The following is a 16,090-nucleotide window of genomic DNA, read 5'->3' on the forward strand; positions in this document are numbered from 1 at the left end:
CCTTGCCAGTTGCCTTCCCTTGCCTTTCGTCTTTCCTTGCCTTTCGTTTTGCCTTGCCTTGCCTTGCCTTGCCTTGGCTCTTGCTTTGCCTTGCTTTTCCTCGCTTTGCCTCTTGCCTTGCCTCACCTTGCCTTTTGCATTGCCTTTACTTGCCATGCCTTTTGCCGTGACTTGCCTTGCCTCTTGCCTTGCTTTGCCTTGCCTTGCCTTTCCTTACCTTCCCTCTTGCATTACATTGCCTTGCCTCTTGCCTTCCTTACCTTGCCTCTTGCTTTGTCTTGCCTTGCCTTGCCTCTTGCTTTGTCTTGCCTTGCCTGTTGCTTTGCCTTGCCAGTTGCCTTCCCTTGCCTTTCGCCTTGCCTTGCCTTTCGTTTTGCCTTGCCTTTCGTTTTGCCTTGCCTTGCCTTGCCTTGCCTTGCTTTTTGCCTTGCCTTGTCTTTCCTTTTGCCTTGCCTTGCTTTCCCTTTTGGCTTGCCTTGCCTCTTGCCTCTTGTCTTGCCTTGCCTTGCCTCTTGCATGGCCTTATGTGGCCTCTTGCCTTTCTTGCCTTGCCTCTTCCCTTCCCTTGCCTCTTGCCTTGCCTTGCCTCTTCCCTTGCCTTGCCTCTTCCCTTGCCTTGCCTCTTCCCTTGCCTTGCCTCTTGCCTAACCTTGCTTTGCCTCTTGTCCTGCCTTGCCTCTTGCCTATTTCCTCGCCTTGCCTCTTGCCTTGCCTTGCTTGCCTCTTGCCTTGGCTTGCCTTGCCTCTTACCTTTCCTTGCCTTGCCTCTTGCCTTCCCTTGCCTTGCCTCTTGCCTTGCCTTGCTTTGCCTCTTGCCTTGCCTTGCCTTGACTCTTGCCTTCCCTTGCCTAGCCTCATGCCTTTCCTTTGCCTCCTTACCTTGCCTCTTGCTTTTCCTTGCCTTGCCTCTTCCCTTACCTTGCCTGTTGCCTTGCCTTGCCTTGCCTTGCCTCTTGCCTTGCCTTGACTTTTTCCTTGCCTTTTTCCTTGCCTTGCCTTGTCTTGCCTCTTGCCTTGCCTTGCCTCTTGCCTTGCCTTGCCTTGCCTTGCCTTGCCTTGTGTCCTGCCTTGCCTCTTTCCTTGCGTTGCCCTCCCTTTTCTTGCCTTTTCCTTTTCTTGCCTTGCCTCTTGCCTTGTCTTGCTGTGCCTCTTGCCTTGCCTTGCCTCTTTCCTTTCCTTGCCTTGCCTCTTTCCTTACCTTGCCTTGCCTCTTGCCCTGTCTTGCCGTGCCTCTTGCCTTGCCTTGCCTGTTGCCTTGCCTTGCCTCTTGTCTTGCCTTACCTCTTGCCTTGCCTTCCCTCTTGCATTGCATTGCCTTGCTTCTTGCGTTGCCTTCCTTGTCTTTTGCATTGCCTTGCCTGTTGCCTTGCCTTGCCTTTCCTTTTGCCTTCCCTTGCCTTGCTTTGACTTTTGAATTACCTTGCCTCTTCCCTTCCCTTCCCTTGCCTCTTGCCTTGCCTTCCCTCTTGCATTGCATTGCCTTGCCTCTTGCCTTGCCTTCCTTGTCTTGTGCATTGCCTTGCCTTTCCTTTTGCCTTCCCTTGCCTTGCTTTGACTTTTGAATTACCTTGCCTTGCCTTGCCTGTTGCCTTGCCTTGCCTTGACTTGCCTCTTCCCTTGCTTTGCCTTGACTCTTGCCTTCCCTTGCCTAGCCTCATGCCTTGCCTCTTGCCTTGCCTTGACTCTTGTCTTCCCTTGCCTAGCCTCATGCCTTGCCTCTTGCCTTGCCTTGCCTGTTACCTTGCCTTGCCTTGCCTTGTCTTGCCTTGCCTTCCCTTGCCTCTTGACTGGCTTTGCCTCTTGCTTACCTTGCCTTGTATCTTGCCTTGTCTTGCCGTGCCTCTTGCCCTGCCTTGCCTTGCCTCTTTCCTTGTCTTGCCTTGCCTTGCCTTGCCTTGCCTCTTGCCTTGCCTTGCCTTGACTCTTGTCTTCCCTTGCCTAGGCTCATGCCTTGCCTCTTGCCTTCCCTTGCCTAGGCTCATGCCTTGCCTCTTGCCTTCCTTACCTTGCCTCTTGCCTTGCCTTGCCTTGCCTCTTGCCTTGTCTTGCCTCTTTAGTTGCCTGGCCTTGAGTCTTGCTTTCCCTTGCCTAGCCTCATCCCTTGCCTCTTGCCCTCCTTACCTTGCCTCTTGCTTTGCCTTGCCTTGCCTCTTCCCTTGCCTTGCTTGCCTTGCCTCTTGCCTTGCTTGCCTTGCCTCTTGCCTTGCTTGCCTTGCCTCTTACCTTGCCTCTTGACTTGCCTTGCCTTGCCTTGCCTTTTGCCTTGCCTGTCCTTGCCTTGCCTCTTGGCTTGCCTTGCCTTTTCCCTTGCCTTGCCTTGCCTTGCCTTGCTTTGCCTTTTTCTTTTCCTTTCCTTTCCTTTCCTTTTGCCTTTCCTTGCCTTTCCTTTTGCCTTGCCTTGCCTTGCCTTTTGCCTTGCCTTGCCTTGCCTCTGCCCTTGCCCTGCCTGTTGCCTTGCCTTCCCTTGCCTCTTGCCTTGCCTTGCCTTCCCTTGACTCTTGCCTTCCCTTGCCTAGCCTCATGCCTTGCCTCTTGCCTCCTTACCTTGCCTCTTTCTTTGCCTTGCCTTGCCTCTTCCCTTACCTTGCCTGTTGCCTTGCCTTGCCTTGCCTTGCCTTGCCTCTTGCCTTGCCTTGCCTCTTTCCTTTCCTTGCCTTGCCTTGCCTCTTGCCTTGCCTTGCCTCTTGCCTTACCTTGCCTTGCCTTGCCCTGTGCCCTGCCTTGCCTCTTGCTTTGCGTGCCCTCCCTTGTCTTGCCTTTTCATTTCCTTGCCTTGCCTCTTGCCTTGTCTTGCTGTGCCTCTTGCCTTGCCTCTTTCTTTTCCTTGCCTTGCCTCTTGCCTTGCCTTGCCTTGCCTCTTGCCTTGCCTTGCCTTGCCTCTTGCGTTGCCTTGCCTTCCCTCTTGCATTGCATTGCCTTGCTTCTTGCGTTGCCTTCCTTGTCTTTTGCATTGCCTTGCTTTGCCTTGCCTTTTGCCTTGCTTTGCCTTTCCTTTTGCCTTCCCTTACCTTGCTTTGACTTTTGAATTACCTTGCCTCTTCCCTTGCCTTGCCTTGCCTCTTGCCTTGCCTTGCCTTGCCTCTTGCCTTGCCTTCCCTCTTGCATTGCATTGCCTTGCCTCTTGCCTTGCCTTCCTTGTCTTGTGCATTGCCTTGCCTTTCCTTTTGCCTTCCCTTGCCTTGCTTTGACTTTTGAATTACCTTGCCTTGCCTTGCCTGTTGCCTTGCCTTGCCTCTTCTCTTACCTTGCCTTGACTCTTGTCTTCCCTTGCCTAGCCTCATGCCTTGCCTCTTGCCTTGCCTTGCCTGTTACCTTGCCTTGCCTTGCCTTGTCTTGCTTTGCCTTCCCTTGCCTCTTGCCTTGCCTTGCCTCTTGCTTACCTTGCCTTGTATCTTGCCTTGTCTTGCCGTTCCTCTTGCCTTGCCTTGCCTCTTTCCTTGCCTTGCCTTGACTCTTGCCTTCCCTTGCCTAGCCTCATGCCTTTCCTTTGCCTCCTTACCTTGTCTCTTGCTTTTCCTTGCCTTGCCTCTTCCCTTACCTTGCCTGTTGCCTTGCCTTGCCTTGCCTTGCCTCTTGCCTTGCCTTGACTTTTTCCTTGCCTTTTTCCTTGCCTTGCCTTGCCTTGTCTTGCCTCTTGCCTTGCCTTGCCTCTTGCCTTGCCTTGCCTTGCCTTGCCTTGCCTTGCCTTGTGTCCTGCCTTGCCTCTTTCCTTGCGTTGCCCTCCCTTTTCTTGCCTTTTCCTTTTCTTGCCTTGCCTCTTGCCTTGTCTTGCTGTGCCTCTTGCCTTGCCTTGCCTTGCCTCTTTCCTTTCCTTGCCTTGCCTCTTGCCTTGCCTTGCCTCTTTCCTTACCTTGCCTTGCCTCTTGCCCTGTCTTGCCGTGCCTCTTGCCTTGCCTTGCCTGTTGCCTTGCCTTGCCTCTTGTCTTGCCTTACCTCTTGCCTTGCCTTCCCTCTTGCATTGCATTGCCTTGCTTCTTGCGTTGCCTTCCTTGTCTTTTGCATTGCCTTGCCTGTTGCCTTGCCTTGCCTTTCCTTTTGCCTTCCCTTGCCTTGCTTTGACTTTTGAATTACCTTGCCTCTTCCCTTCCCTTCCCTTGCCTCTTGCCTTGCCTTCCCTCTTGCATTGCATTGCCTTGCCTCTTGCCTTGCCTTCCTTGTCTTGTGCATTGCCTTGCCTTTCCTTTTGCCTTCCCTTGCCTTGCTTTGACTTTTGAATTACCTTGCCTTGCCTTGCCTGTTGCCTTGCCTTGCCTTGACTTGCCTCTTCCCTTGCTTTGCCTTGACTCTTGCCTTCCCTTGCCTAGCCTCATGCCTTGCCTCTTGCCTTGCCTTGACTCTTGTCTTCCCTTGCCTAGCCTCATGCCTTGCCTCTTGCCTTGCCTTGCCTGTTACCTTGCCTTGCCTTGCCTTGTCTTGCCTTGCCTTCCCTTGCCTCTTGACTGGCTTTGCCTCTTGCTTACCTTGCCTTGTATCTTGCCTTGTCTTGCCGTGCCTCTTGCCTTGCCTTGCCTTGCCTCTTTCCTTGTCTTGCCTTTTACCTTGCCTTGCCTTGCCTCTGGCCTTGCCTTGCCTTGACTCTTGTCTTCCCTTGCCTAGGCTCATGCCTTGCCTCTTGCCTTCCTTACCTTGCCTCTTGCCTTGCCTTGCCTTGCCTCTTGCCTTGTCTTGCCGTGCCTCCTGCCTTGTCTTGCCTCTTTAGTTGCCTGGCCTTGAGTCTTGCTTTCCCTTGCCTAGCCTCATCCCTTGCCTCTTGCCCTCCTTACCTTGCCTCTTGCTTTGCCTTGCCTTGCCTCTTCCCTTGCCTTGCTTGCCTTGCCTCTTGCCTTGCTTGCCTTGCCTCTTGCCTTGCTTGCCTTGCCTCTTACCTTGCCTCTTGACTTGCCTTGCCTTGCCTTGCCTTGCCTTTTGCCTTGCCTTTCCTTTCCTTGTCTTGCCTCTTGGCTTGCCTTGCCTTTTCCCTTGCCTTGCCTTGCCTTGCCTTGCTTTGCCTTTTTCTTTTCCTTTCCTTTCCTTTCCTTTTGCCTTTCCTTGCCTTTCCTTTTGCCTTGCCTTGCCTTGCCTTTTGCCTTGCCTTGCCTTGCCTCTGCCCTTGCCCTGCCTGTTGCCTTGCCTTCCCTTGCCTCTTGCCTTGCCTTGCCTTCCCTTGACTCTTGCCTTCCCTTGCCTAGCCTCATGCCTTGCCTCTTGCCTCCTTACCTTGCCTCTTTCTTTGCCTTGCCTTGCCTCTTCCCTTACCTTGCCTGTTGCCTTGCCTTGCCTTGCCTTGCCTTGCCTCTTGCCTTGCCTTGCCTCTTTCCTTTCCTTGCCTTGCCTTGCCTCTTGCCTTGCCTTGCCTCTTGCCTTACCTTGCCTTGCCTTGCCCTGTGCCCTGCCTTGCCTCTTGCTTTGCGTGCCCTCCCTTGTCTTGCCTTTTCATTTCCTTGCCTTGCCTCTTGCCTTGTCTTGCTGTGCCTCTTGCCTTGCCTCTTTCCTTTCCTTGCCTTGCCTCTTGCCTTGCTTTGCCTTGCCTCTTTCCTTTCCTTGCCTTGCCTCTTGCCTTGCCTTGCCTTGCCTCTTGCCTTGCCTTGCCTTGCCTCTTGCGTTGCCTTGCCTTCCCTCTTGCATTGCATTGCCTTGCTTCTTGCGTTGCCTTCCTTGTCTTTTGCATTGCCTTGCTTTGCCTTGCCTTTTGCCTTGCTTTGCCTTTCCTTTTGCCTTCCCTTACCTTGCTTTGACTTTTGAATTACCTTGCCTCTTCCCTTGCCTTGCCTTGCCTCTTGCCTTGCCTTGCCTTGCCTCTTGCCTTGCCTTCCCTCTTGCATTGCATTGCCTTGCCTCTTGCCTTGCCTTCCTTGTCTTGTGCATTGCCTTGCCTTTCCTTTTGCCTTCCCTTGCCTTGCTTTGACTTTTGAATTACCTTGCCTTGCCTTGCCTGTTGCCTTGCCTTGCCTCTTCTCTTACCTTGCCTTGACTCTTGTCTTCCCTTGCCTAGCCTCATGCCTTGCCTCTTGCCTTGCCTTGCCTGTTACCTTGCCTTGCCTTGCCTTGTCTTGCTTTGCCTTCCCTTGCCTCTTGCCTTGCCTTGCCTCTTGCCTATTTCCTTGCCTTTCCTCTTGCCTTGCCTTGCCTTGCCTTGCCTCTTGCCTTGCCTTGCTTTGCCTCTTGCCTTGCCTTGCCTTGACTCTTGCCTTCCCTTGCCTAGCCTCATGCCTTTCCTCTTGCCTCCTTACCTTGCCTCTTGCTTTTCCTTGCCTTGCCTCTTCCCTTACCTTGCCTGTTGCCTTGCCTTGTCTTGCCTTGCCTTGCCTCTTGCCTTGCCTTGCCTTTTTCCTTGCCTTTTTCCTTGCCTTGCCTTGCCTTGCCTCTTGCCTTGCCTTGCCTTGTGTCCTGCCTTGCCTCTTTCCTTGCGTTGCCCTCCCTTTTCTTGCCTTTTCCTTTTCTTGCCTTGCCTCTTGCCTTGTCTTGCTGTGCCTCTTGCCTTGCCTTGCCTCTTTCCTTTCCTTGCCTAGCCTCTTGCCTTGCCTCTTTCCTTACCTTGCCTTGCCTCTTGCCCTGTCTTGCTGTGCCTCTTGCCTTGCCTTGCCTCTTGCCTCTTGCCTTGCCTTGCCTTGCCTTGCTTCTTGCCTTGCCTTACCTCTTGCCTTGCCTTCCTTCTTGCATTGCATTGCCTTGCTTCTTGCGTTGCCTTCCTTATCTTTTGCATTGCCTTGCTTTGCCTTGCCTTTTGCCTTGCCTTGCCTTTCCTTTTGCCTTCCCTTGCCTTGCTTTGACTTTTGAATTACCTTGCCTCTTCCCTTGCCTTGCCTTGCCTTGCCTCTTGCCTTGCCTTCCCTCTTGCATTGCATTGCCTTGCCTCTTGCCTTGCCTTCCTTGTCTTGTGCATTGCCTTGCCTTTCCTTTTGCCTTCCCTTGCCTTGCTTTGACTTTTGAATTACCTTGCCTTGCCTTGCCTGTTGCCTTGCCTTGCCTTGACCTGCCTCTTCTCTTGCCTTGCCTTGACTCTTGTCCTCCCTTGCCTAGCCTCATGCCTTGCTTCTTGCCTTGCCTTGCCTGTTACCTTGCCTTGCCTTGCCTTGTCTTGCCTTGCCTTCTCTTGCCTCTTGCCTTGCCTTGCCTCTTGCTTACCTTGCCTTGTATCTTGCCTTGTCTTGCCGTGCCTCTTGCCTTGCCTTGCCTTGCCTCTTTCCTTGTCTTGCCTTGCCTTGCCTTGCCTTCCCTCTTGGCTTGCCTTGCCTTGACTCTTGCCTTCTCTTGCCTAGGCTCATGCCTTGCCTCTTGCCTTCCTTACCTTGCCTCTTGCCTTGCCTTGCCTTGCCTCTTGCCTTGTCTTGCCGTGCCTCCTGCCTTGCCTTGCCTCTTTAGTTGCCTGGCCTTGAGTCTTGCTTTCCCTTGCCTAGCCTCATCCCTTGCCTCTTGCCCTCCTTACCTTGCCTCTTGCTTTGCCTTGCCTTGCCTCTTCCCTTGCCTTGCTTGCCTTGCCTCTTGCTTTGCTTGCCTTGCCTCTTGCCTTGCTTGCCTTGCCTCTTGCCTTGCCTCTTGCCTTGCCTTGCCTTGCCTTTTGCCTTGCCTTTTCCCTTGCCTTGCCTTGCTTCCCCTTTTTCCTTTCCTTTCCTTTTGCCTTTCCTTGCCTTTCCTTTTGCCTTGCCTTGCCTTTTGCCTTGCCTTGCCATGCCTCTTGCCTTGCCTTGCCTCTTTCGTTGCCTTGCCTTGACTCTTGCCTTCCCTTGCCTAGCCTCATGCCTTGCCTCTTGCCTCCTTACCTTGCCTCTTGCTTTGCCGTGCCTTGCCTCTTCCCTTACCTTGCCTCTTGCCTTGCCTTGCCTCTTGCCTTGCCTTGCCTTACCTCTTGCCTTGCCTTGCCTTCCCTCTTGCATTGCATTGCCTTGCTTCTTGCATTGCCTTCCTTGTCTTTTGCATTGCCTTGCTTTGCCTTGCCTTTTGTCTTGCCCTGCCTTTCCTTTTGCCTTCCCTTGCCTTGCTTTGACTTTTGATTTACCTTGCCTCTTCCCTTGCCTTGCCTTGCCTTGCCTCTTGCCTTGCCTTCCCTCTTGCATTGCATTGCCTTGCCTCTTGCCTTGCCTTCCTTGTCTTGTGCATTGCCTTGCCTTTCCTTTTGCCTTCCCTTGCCTTGCTTTGACTTTTGAATTTCCTTGCCTTGCCTTGCCTTGCCTGTTGCCTTGCCTTGCCTCTTCTCTTGCCTTGCCTTGACTCTTGTCTTCCCTTGCCTAGCCTCATGCCTTGCCTTGCCTTGCCTTGTGTCCTGCCTTGCCTCTTTCCTTGCGTTGCCCTCCCTTTTCTTGCCTTTTCCTTTTCTTGCCTTGCCTCTTGCCTTGTCTTGCTGTGCCTCTTGCCTTGCCTTGCCTCTTTCCTTTCCTTGCCTTGCCTCTTGCCCTGTCTTGCTGTGCCTCTTGCCTTGCCTTGCCTCTTTCCTTTCCTTGCCTTGCCTCTTGCCCTGTCTTGCCGTGCCTCTTGCCTTGCCTTGCCTCTTTCCTTACCTTGCCTTGCCTCTTGCCCTGTCTTGCCGTGCCTCTTGCCTTGCCTTGCCTCTTGCCTTGCCTTGCCTTGCCTCTTGTCTTGCCTTACCTCTTGCCTTGCCTTCCCTCTTGCATTGCATTGCCTTGCTTCTTGCGTTGCCTTCCTTGTCTTTTCCATTGCCTTGCTTTGCCTTGCCTTTTGCCTTGCCTTGCCTTGCCTTTTGCCTTCCCTTGCCTTGCTTTGACTTTTGAATTACCTTTCCTCTTCCCTTGCCTTGCCTTGCCTTGCCTCTTGCCTTGCCTTCCTTGTCTTGTGCATTGCCTTGCCTTTCCTTTTGCCTTCCCTTGCCTTGCTTTGACTTTTGAATTACCTTGCCTTGCCTTGCCTTGACTTGCCTCTTCTCTTGCCTTGCCTTGACTCTTGTCTTCCCTTGCCTAGCCTCATGCCTTGCCTCTTGCCTTGCCTTGCCTGTTACTTTGCCTTGCCTTGCCTTGTCTTGCCTTGCCTTCCCTTGCCTCTTGACTGGCCTTGCCTCTTGCTTACCTTGCCTTGTATCTTGCCTTGTCTTGCCGTGCCTCTTGCCTTGCCTTGCCTCTTTCCTTGTCTTGCCTTGCCTTGCCTTGCCTTTTACCTTGCCTTGCCTTGACTCTTGCCTTCCCTTGCCTAGGCTCATGCCTTGCCTCTTGCCTTCCTTACCTTGCCTCTTGCCTTGCCTTGCCTTGCCTCTTGCCTTGTCTTGCCGTGCCTCCTGCCTTGCCTTGCCTCTTTAGTTGCCTGGCCTTGAGTCTTGCTTTCCCTTGCCTAGCCTCATCCCTTGCCTCTTGCCCTCCTTACCTTGCCTCTTGCTTTGCCTTGCCTTGCCTCTTCCCTTGCCTTGCTTGCCTTGCCTCTTGCCTTGCTTGCCTTGCCTCTTGCCTTGCTTGCCTTGCCTCTTACCTTGCCTCTTGACTTGCCTTGTCTTGCCTTGCCTTGCCTTTTTCTTTTCCTTTCCTTTCCTTTTGCCTTTCCTTGCCTTTCCTTTTGCCTTGCCTTGCCTTGCCTTTTGCCTTTCCTTGCCTTGCCTGTTGCCTTGCCTTCCCTTGCCTCTTGCCTTGCCTTGCCTTCCCTTGACTCTTGCCTTCTCTTGCCTAGCCTCATGCCTTGCCTCTTGCCTCCTTACCTTGCCTCTTTCTTTGCCTTGCCTTGCCTCTTCCCTTACCTTGCCTGTTGCCTTGCCTTGCCTTGCCTTGCCTTGCCTCTTGCCTTGCCTTGCCTCTTTCCTTTCCTTTCCTTGCCTTGCCTTGCCTCTTGCCTTGCCTTGCCTCTTGCCTTACCTTGCCTTGCCTTGCCCTGTGCTCTGCCTTGCCTCTTGCTTTGCGTGCCCTCCCTTGTCTTGCCTTTTCATTTCCTTGCCTTGCCTCTTGCCTTGTCTTGCTGTGCCTCTTGCCTTGCCTCTTTCCTTTCCTTGCCTTGCCTCTTGCCTTGCTTTGCCTTGCCTCTTTCCTTTCCTTGCCTTGCCTCTTGCGTTGCCTTGCCTTCCCTCTTGCCTTGCCTTGCCTTGCCTCTTGCGTTGCCTTGCCTTCCCTCTTGCATTGCATTGCCTTGCTTCTTGCGTTGCCTTCCTTGTCTTTTGCATTGCCTTGCTTTGCCTTGCCTTTTGCTTTGCTTTGCCTTTCCTTTTGCCTTCCCTTACCTTGCTTTGACTTTTGAATTACCTTGCCTCTTCCCTTGCCTTGCCTTGCCTCTTGCCTTGCCTTGCCTTGCCTCTTGCCTTGCCTTCCCTCTTGCATTGCATTGCCTTGCCTCTTGCCTTGCCTTCCTTGTCTTGTGCATTGCCTTGCCTTTCCTTGTGCCTTCCCTTGCCTTGCTTTGACTTTTGAATTACCTTGCCTTGCCTTGCCTGTTGCCTTGCCTTGCCTCTTCTCTTGCCTTGCCTTGACTCTTGTCTTCCCTTGCCTAGCCTCATGCCTTGCCTCTTGCCTTGCCTTGCCTGTTACCTTGCCTTGCCTTGCCTTGTCTTGCTTTGCCTTCCCTTGCCTCTTGCCTTGCCTTGCCTCTTGCTTACCTTGCCTTGTATCTTGCCTTGTCTTGCCGTTCCTCTTGCCTTGCCTTGCCTCTTTCCTTGCCTTGCCTTGCCTTGCCTTGCCTTGCCTTGCCTTGCCTTGCCTTGCCTCGCCTCGCCTCGCCTCGCCTCTTGGCTTGCCTTGTCTTGACTCTTGCCTTCCCTTGCCTAGGCTCATGCCTTGCCTCTTGCCTTCCTTACCTTGCTTCTTGCTTTACCTTGCCTTGCTCCTTGCCTTGCCTTGCCTGTTGCCTTTCCTTGCCTTGCCTGTTGACTTGCCTTGCCTTGCCTTGCCTCTTGCCTTACCTTGCCTTGCCTCTTGCCTCTTGCCTTGTCTTGCTGTGCCTCCTGCCTTGCCTTGCCTCTTTAGTTGCCTTGCCTTGAGTCTTGCTTTCCCTTGCCTCTTGCCCTCCTTACCTTGCCTCTTGCTTTGCCTTGCCTTGCCTATTCCCTTGCCTTGCCTTGCCTTGCCTTGCCTTGCCTTGCCTGTTGCCTTGCCTTGCCTTATCTCTTGCCTTCCCTTGCCTTGCCTCTTGCCTTCCCTTGCCTTGCCGCTTGCCTTGCCTTGCTTTGCCTCTTGCCTTCCTTTTCCTTGCCTCTTGCCTTGCCTTGCCTCTTGCCTTCCCTTGATTTGCCTCTTGCCTTACCTGTGCTTGCCTTTTGCATTGCCTTTACTTGCCATGCCTTTTGCCTTGCCTTGCCTTGCCTTGCCTCTTGCCTTGCCTTGCCTTACCTTCCCTCTTGCATTACATTGCCTTGCCTCTTGCCTTCCTTACCTTGCCTCTTGCTTTGCCTTGCCTTGCCTTGCCTGTTGCTTTGCCTTGCCAGTTGCGTTCCCTTGCCTTTCGCCTTTCCTTGCCTTTCGTTTTGCCATGCCTTGCCTTGCCTTGCGTTGCCTTGCCTTGCCTTGCCTTGCGTTGCCTTGCCTTGCCTTGCCTTGCCTTGCCTTGCCTTGGCTCTTGCTTTGCCTTGCTTTGCCTCGCTTTGCCTTTTGCCTTGCCTCGCCTTGCCTTTTGCATTGCCTTTACTTGCCATGCCTTTTGCCGTGCCTTGCCTTGCCTTCCGTCTTGCCTTGCCTTGCCTTGCCTCTTGCCTTGCCTTCCCTCTTGCCTTTCCTTGCCTTGCATTTTGCCTTGCCTTGCCTCTTCCCTTGCCTTGCTTTGACTCTTGCCTTGCCTTGCTTTGCCTTGCCTTTTCCCTTGCCTTTCCTTGCCTTCCTTTTTGCTTTGCCTTGCCTTGCCTCTTCCCTTGCCTTGCCTCTTGCCTTGCCTTGCCTCTTGCCTAACCTTGCTTTGCCTCTTGTCCTGCCTTGCCTCTTGCCTGTTTCCTCTTGCCTTGCCTTGCCTTGCCTCTTGCCTTGCCTCTTGCCTTTTTTGCCTTGCCTCTTGCCTGGCTTTGCCTTGCCTTGCCTCTTGCCTTGCCTTGCCTCTTGCCTTGCCTTGCTTGCCTCTTGCCTTGGCTTGCCTTGCCTCTTACCTTTCCTTGCCTTGCCTCTTGCCTTCCCTTGCCTTGCCTCTTGCCTTGCCTTGCTTTGCCTCTTGCCTTCCCTTGATTTGCCTCTTGCCTTACCTGTGCTTGCCTTTTGCATTGCCTTTACTTGCCATGCCTTTTGCCGTGCCTTGTCTTGCCTTGCCTCTTGCCTTGCCTTGCCTTGCCTCTTGCCTTGCCTTGCCTTGCCTTGCCTCTTGCCTTCCCTTGATTTGCCTCTTGCCTTATCTGTGCTTGCCTTTTGCATTGCCTTTACTTGCCATGCCTTTTGCCTTGCCTTCCCTTGCCTTGCCTCTTGCCTTGCCTTGCTTTGCCTCTTGCCTTCCCTTGATTTGCCTCTTGCCTTACCTGTGCTTGCCTTTTGCATTGCCTTTACTTACCATGCCTTTTGCCGTGCCTTGTCTTGCCTTGCCTCTTGCCTTGCCTTGCCTTGCCTCTTGCCTTCCCTTGATTTGTCTCTTGCCTTACCTGTGCTTGCCTTTTGCATTGCCTTTACTTGCCATGCATTTTGCCTTGCCTTGCCTCTTGCCTTGCCTTGCCTTGCCTTGCCTTACCTTCCCTCTTGCATTACATTGCCTTGCCTCTTGCCTTCCTTATCTTGCCTCTTGCTTTGCCTTGCCTTGCCTGTTGCTTTGCCTTGCCAGTTGCCTTCCCTTGCCTTTCGTCTTTCCTTGCCTTTCGTTTTGCCTTGCCTTGCCTTGCCTTGGCTCTTGCTTTGCCTTGCTTTTCCTCGCTTTGCCTCTTGCCTTGCCTCACCTTGCCTTTTGCATTGCCTTTACTTGCCATGCCTTTTGCCGTGACTTGCCTTGCCTCTTGCCTTGCTTTGCCTTGCCTTGCCTTTCCTTACCTTCCCTCTTGCATTACATTGCCTTGCCTCTTGCCTTCCTTACCTTGCCTCTTGCTTTGTCTTGCCTTGCCTTGCCTCTTGCTTTGTCTTGCCTTGCCTGTTGCTTTGCCTTGCCAGTTGCCTTCCCTTGCCTTTCGCCTTGCCTTGCCTTTCGTTTTGCCTTGCCTTTCGTTTTGCCTTGCCTTGCCTTGCCTTGCCTTGCTTTTTGCCTTGCCTTGTCTTTCCTTTTGCCTTGCCTTGCTTTCCCTTTTGGCTTGCCTTGCCTCTTGCCTCTTGTCTTGCCTTGCCTTGCCTCTTGCATGGCCTTGCGTTGCCTCTTGCCTTTCTTGCCTTGCCTCTTCCCTTGCCTTGCCTCTTGCCTTGCCTTGCCTCTTCCCTTGCCTTGCCTCTTCCCTTGCCTTGCCTCTTCCCTTGCCTTGCCTCTTGCCTAACCTTGCTTTGCCTCTTGTCCTGCCTTGCCTCTTGCCTATTTCCTCGCCTTGCCTCTTGCCTTGCCTTGCTTGCCTCTTGCCTTGGCTTGCCTTGCCTCTTACCTTTCCTTGCCTTGCCTCTTGCCTTCCCTTGCCTTGCCTCTTGCCTTGCCTTGCTTTGCCTCTTGCCTTGCCTTGCCTTGACTCTTGCCTTCCCTTGCCTAGCCTCATGCCTTTCCTTTGCCTCCTTACCTTGCCTCTTGCTTTTCCTTGCCTTGCCTCTTCCCTTACCTTGCCTGTTGCCTTGCCTTGCCTTGCCTTGCCTCTTGCCTTGCCTTGACTTTTTCCTTGCCTTTTTCCTTGCCTTGCCTTGTCTTGCCTCTTGCCTTGCCTTGCCTTGCCTTGCCTTGCCTTGCCTTGCCTTGTGTCCTGCCTTGCCTCTTTCCTTGCGTTGCCCTCCCTTTTCTTGCCTTTTCCTTTTCTTGCCTTGCCTCTTGCCTTGTCTTGCTGTGCCTCTTGCCTTGCCTTGCCTCTTTCCTTTCCTTGCCTTGCCTCTTTCCTTACCTTGCCTTGCCTCTTGCCCTGTCTTGCCGTGCCTCTTGCCTTGCCTTGCCTCTTGCCTTGCCTTGCCTCTTGTCTTGCCTTACCTCTTGCCTTGCCTTCCCTCTTGCATTGCATTGCCTTGCTTCTTGCGTTGCCTTCCTTGTCTTTTGCATTGCCTTGCCTTTTGCCTTGCCTTGCCTTTCCTTTTGCCTTCCCTTGCCTTGCTTTGACTTTTGAATTACCTTGCCTCTTCCCTTCCCTTCCCTTGCCTCTTGCCTTGCCTTCCCTCTTGCATTGCATTGCCTTGCCTCTTGCCTTGCCTTCCTTGTCTTGTGCATTGCCTTGCCTTTCCTTTTGCCTTCCCTTGCCTTGCTTTGACTTTTGAATTACCTTGCCTTGCCTTGCCTGTTGCCTTGCCTTGCCTTGACTTGCCTCTTCCCTTGCTTTGCCTTGACTCTTGCCTTCCCTTGCCTAGCCTCATGCCTTGCCTCTTGCCTTGCCTTGACTCTTGTCTTCCCTTGCCTAGCCTCATGCCTTGCCTCTTGCCTTGCCTTGCCTGTTACCTTGCCTTGCCTTGCCTTGTCTTGCCTTGCCTTCCCTTGCCTCTTGACTGGCTTTGCCTCTTGCTTACCTTGCCTTGTATCTTGCCTTGTCTTGCCGTGCCTCTTGCCTTGCCTTGCCTTGCCTCTTTCCTTGTCTTGCCTTTTACCTTGCCTTGCCTTGCCTCTGGCCTTGCCTTGCCTTGACTCTTGTCTTCCCTTGCCTAGGCTCATGCCTTGCCTCTTGCCTTCCTTACCTTGCCTCTTGCCTTGCCTTGCCTTGCCTCTTGCCTTGTCTTGCCGTGCCTCCTGCCTTGTCTTGCCTCTTTAGTTGCCTGGCCTTGAGTCTTGCTTTCCCTTGCCTAGCCTCATCCCTTGCCTCTTGCCCTCCTTACCTTGCCTCTTGCTTTGCCTTGCCTTGCCTCTTCCCTTGCCTTGCTTGCCTTGCCTCTTGCCTTGCTTGCCTTGCCTCTTGCCTTGCTTGCCTTGCCTCTTACCTTGCCTCTTGACTTGCCTTGCCTTGCCTTGCCTTTTGCCTTGCCTTGCCTTTCCTTGCCTTGCCTCTTGGCTTGCCTTGCCTTTTCCCTTGCCTTGCCTTGCCTTGCCTTGCTTTGCCCTTTTCTTTTCCTTTCCTTTCCTTTCCTTTTGCCTTTCCTTGCCTTTCCTTTTGCCTTGCCTTGCCTTGCCTTTTGCCTTGCCTTGCCTTGCCTCTGCCCTTGCCCTGCCTGTTGCCTTGCCTTCCCTTGCCTCTTGCCTTGCCTTGCCTTCCCTTGACTCTTGCCTTCCCTTGCCTAGCCTCATGCCTTGCCTCTTGCCTCCTTACCTTGCCTCTTTCTTTGCCTTGCCTTGCCTCTTCCCTTACCTTGCCTGTTGCCTTGCCTTGCCTTGCCTTGCCTTGCCTCTTGCCTTGCCTTGCCTCTTTCCTTTCCTTGCCTTGCCTTGCCTCTTGCCTTGCCTTGCCTCTTGCCTTACCTTGCCTTGCCTTGCCCTGTGCCCTGCCTTGCCTCTTGCTTTGCGTGCCCTCCCTTGTCTTGCCTTTTCATTTCCTTGCCTTGCCTCTTGCCTTGTCTTGCTGTGCCTCTTGCCTTGCCTCTTTCCTTTCCTTGCCTTGCCTCTTGCCTTGCTTTGCCTTGCCTCTTTCCTTTCCTTGCCTTGCCTCTTGCCTTGCCTTGCCTTGCCTCTTGCCTTGCCTTGCCTTGCCTCTTGCGTTGCCTTGCCTTCCCTCTTGCATTGCATTGCCTTGCTTCTTGCGTTGCCTTCCTTGTCTTTTGCATTGCCTTGCTTTGCCTTGCCTTTTGCCTTGCTTTGCCTTTCCTTTTGCCTTCCCTTACCTTGCTTTGACTTTTGAATTACCTTGCCTCTTCCCTTGCCTTGCCTTGCCTCTTGCCTTGCCTTGCCTTGCCTCTTGCCTTGCCTTCCCTCTTGCATTGCATTGCCTTGCCTCTTGCCTTGCCTTCCTTGTCTTGTGCATTGCCTTGCCTTTCCTTTTGCCTTCCCTTGCCTTGCTTTGACTTTTGAATTACCTTGCCTTGCCTTGCCTGTTGCCTTGCCTTGCCTCTTCTCTTGCCTTGCCTTGACTCTTGTCTTCCCTTGCCTAGCCTCATGCCTTGCCTCTTGCCTTGCCTTGCCTGTTACCTTGCCTTGCCTTGCCTTGTCTTGCTTTGCCTTCCCTTGCCTCTTGCCTTGCCTTGCCTCTTGCTTACCTTGCCTTGTATCTTGCCTTGTCTTGCCGTTCCTCTTGCCTTGCCTTGCCTCTTTCCTTGCCTTG

Source organism: Loxodonta africana, chromosome X (assembly GCF_030014295.1).
Source record: "Loxodonta africana isolate mLoxAfr1 chromosome X, mLoxAfr1.hap2, whole genome shotgun sequence".
NCBI lineage: Eukaryota > Metazoa > Chordata > Mammalia > Proboscidea > Elephantidae > Loxodonta > Loxodonta africana.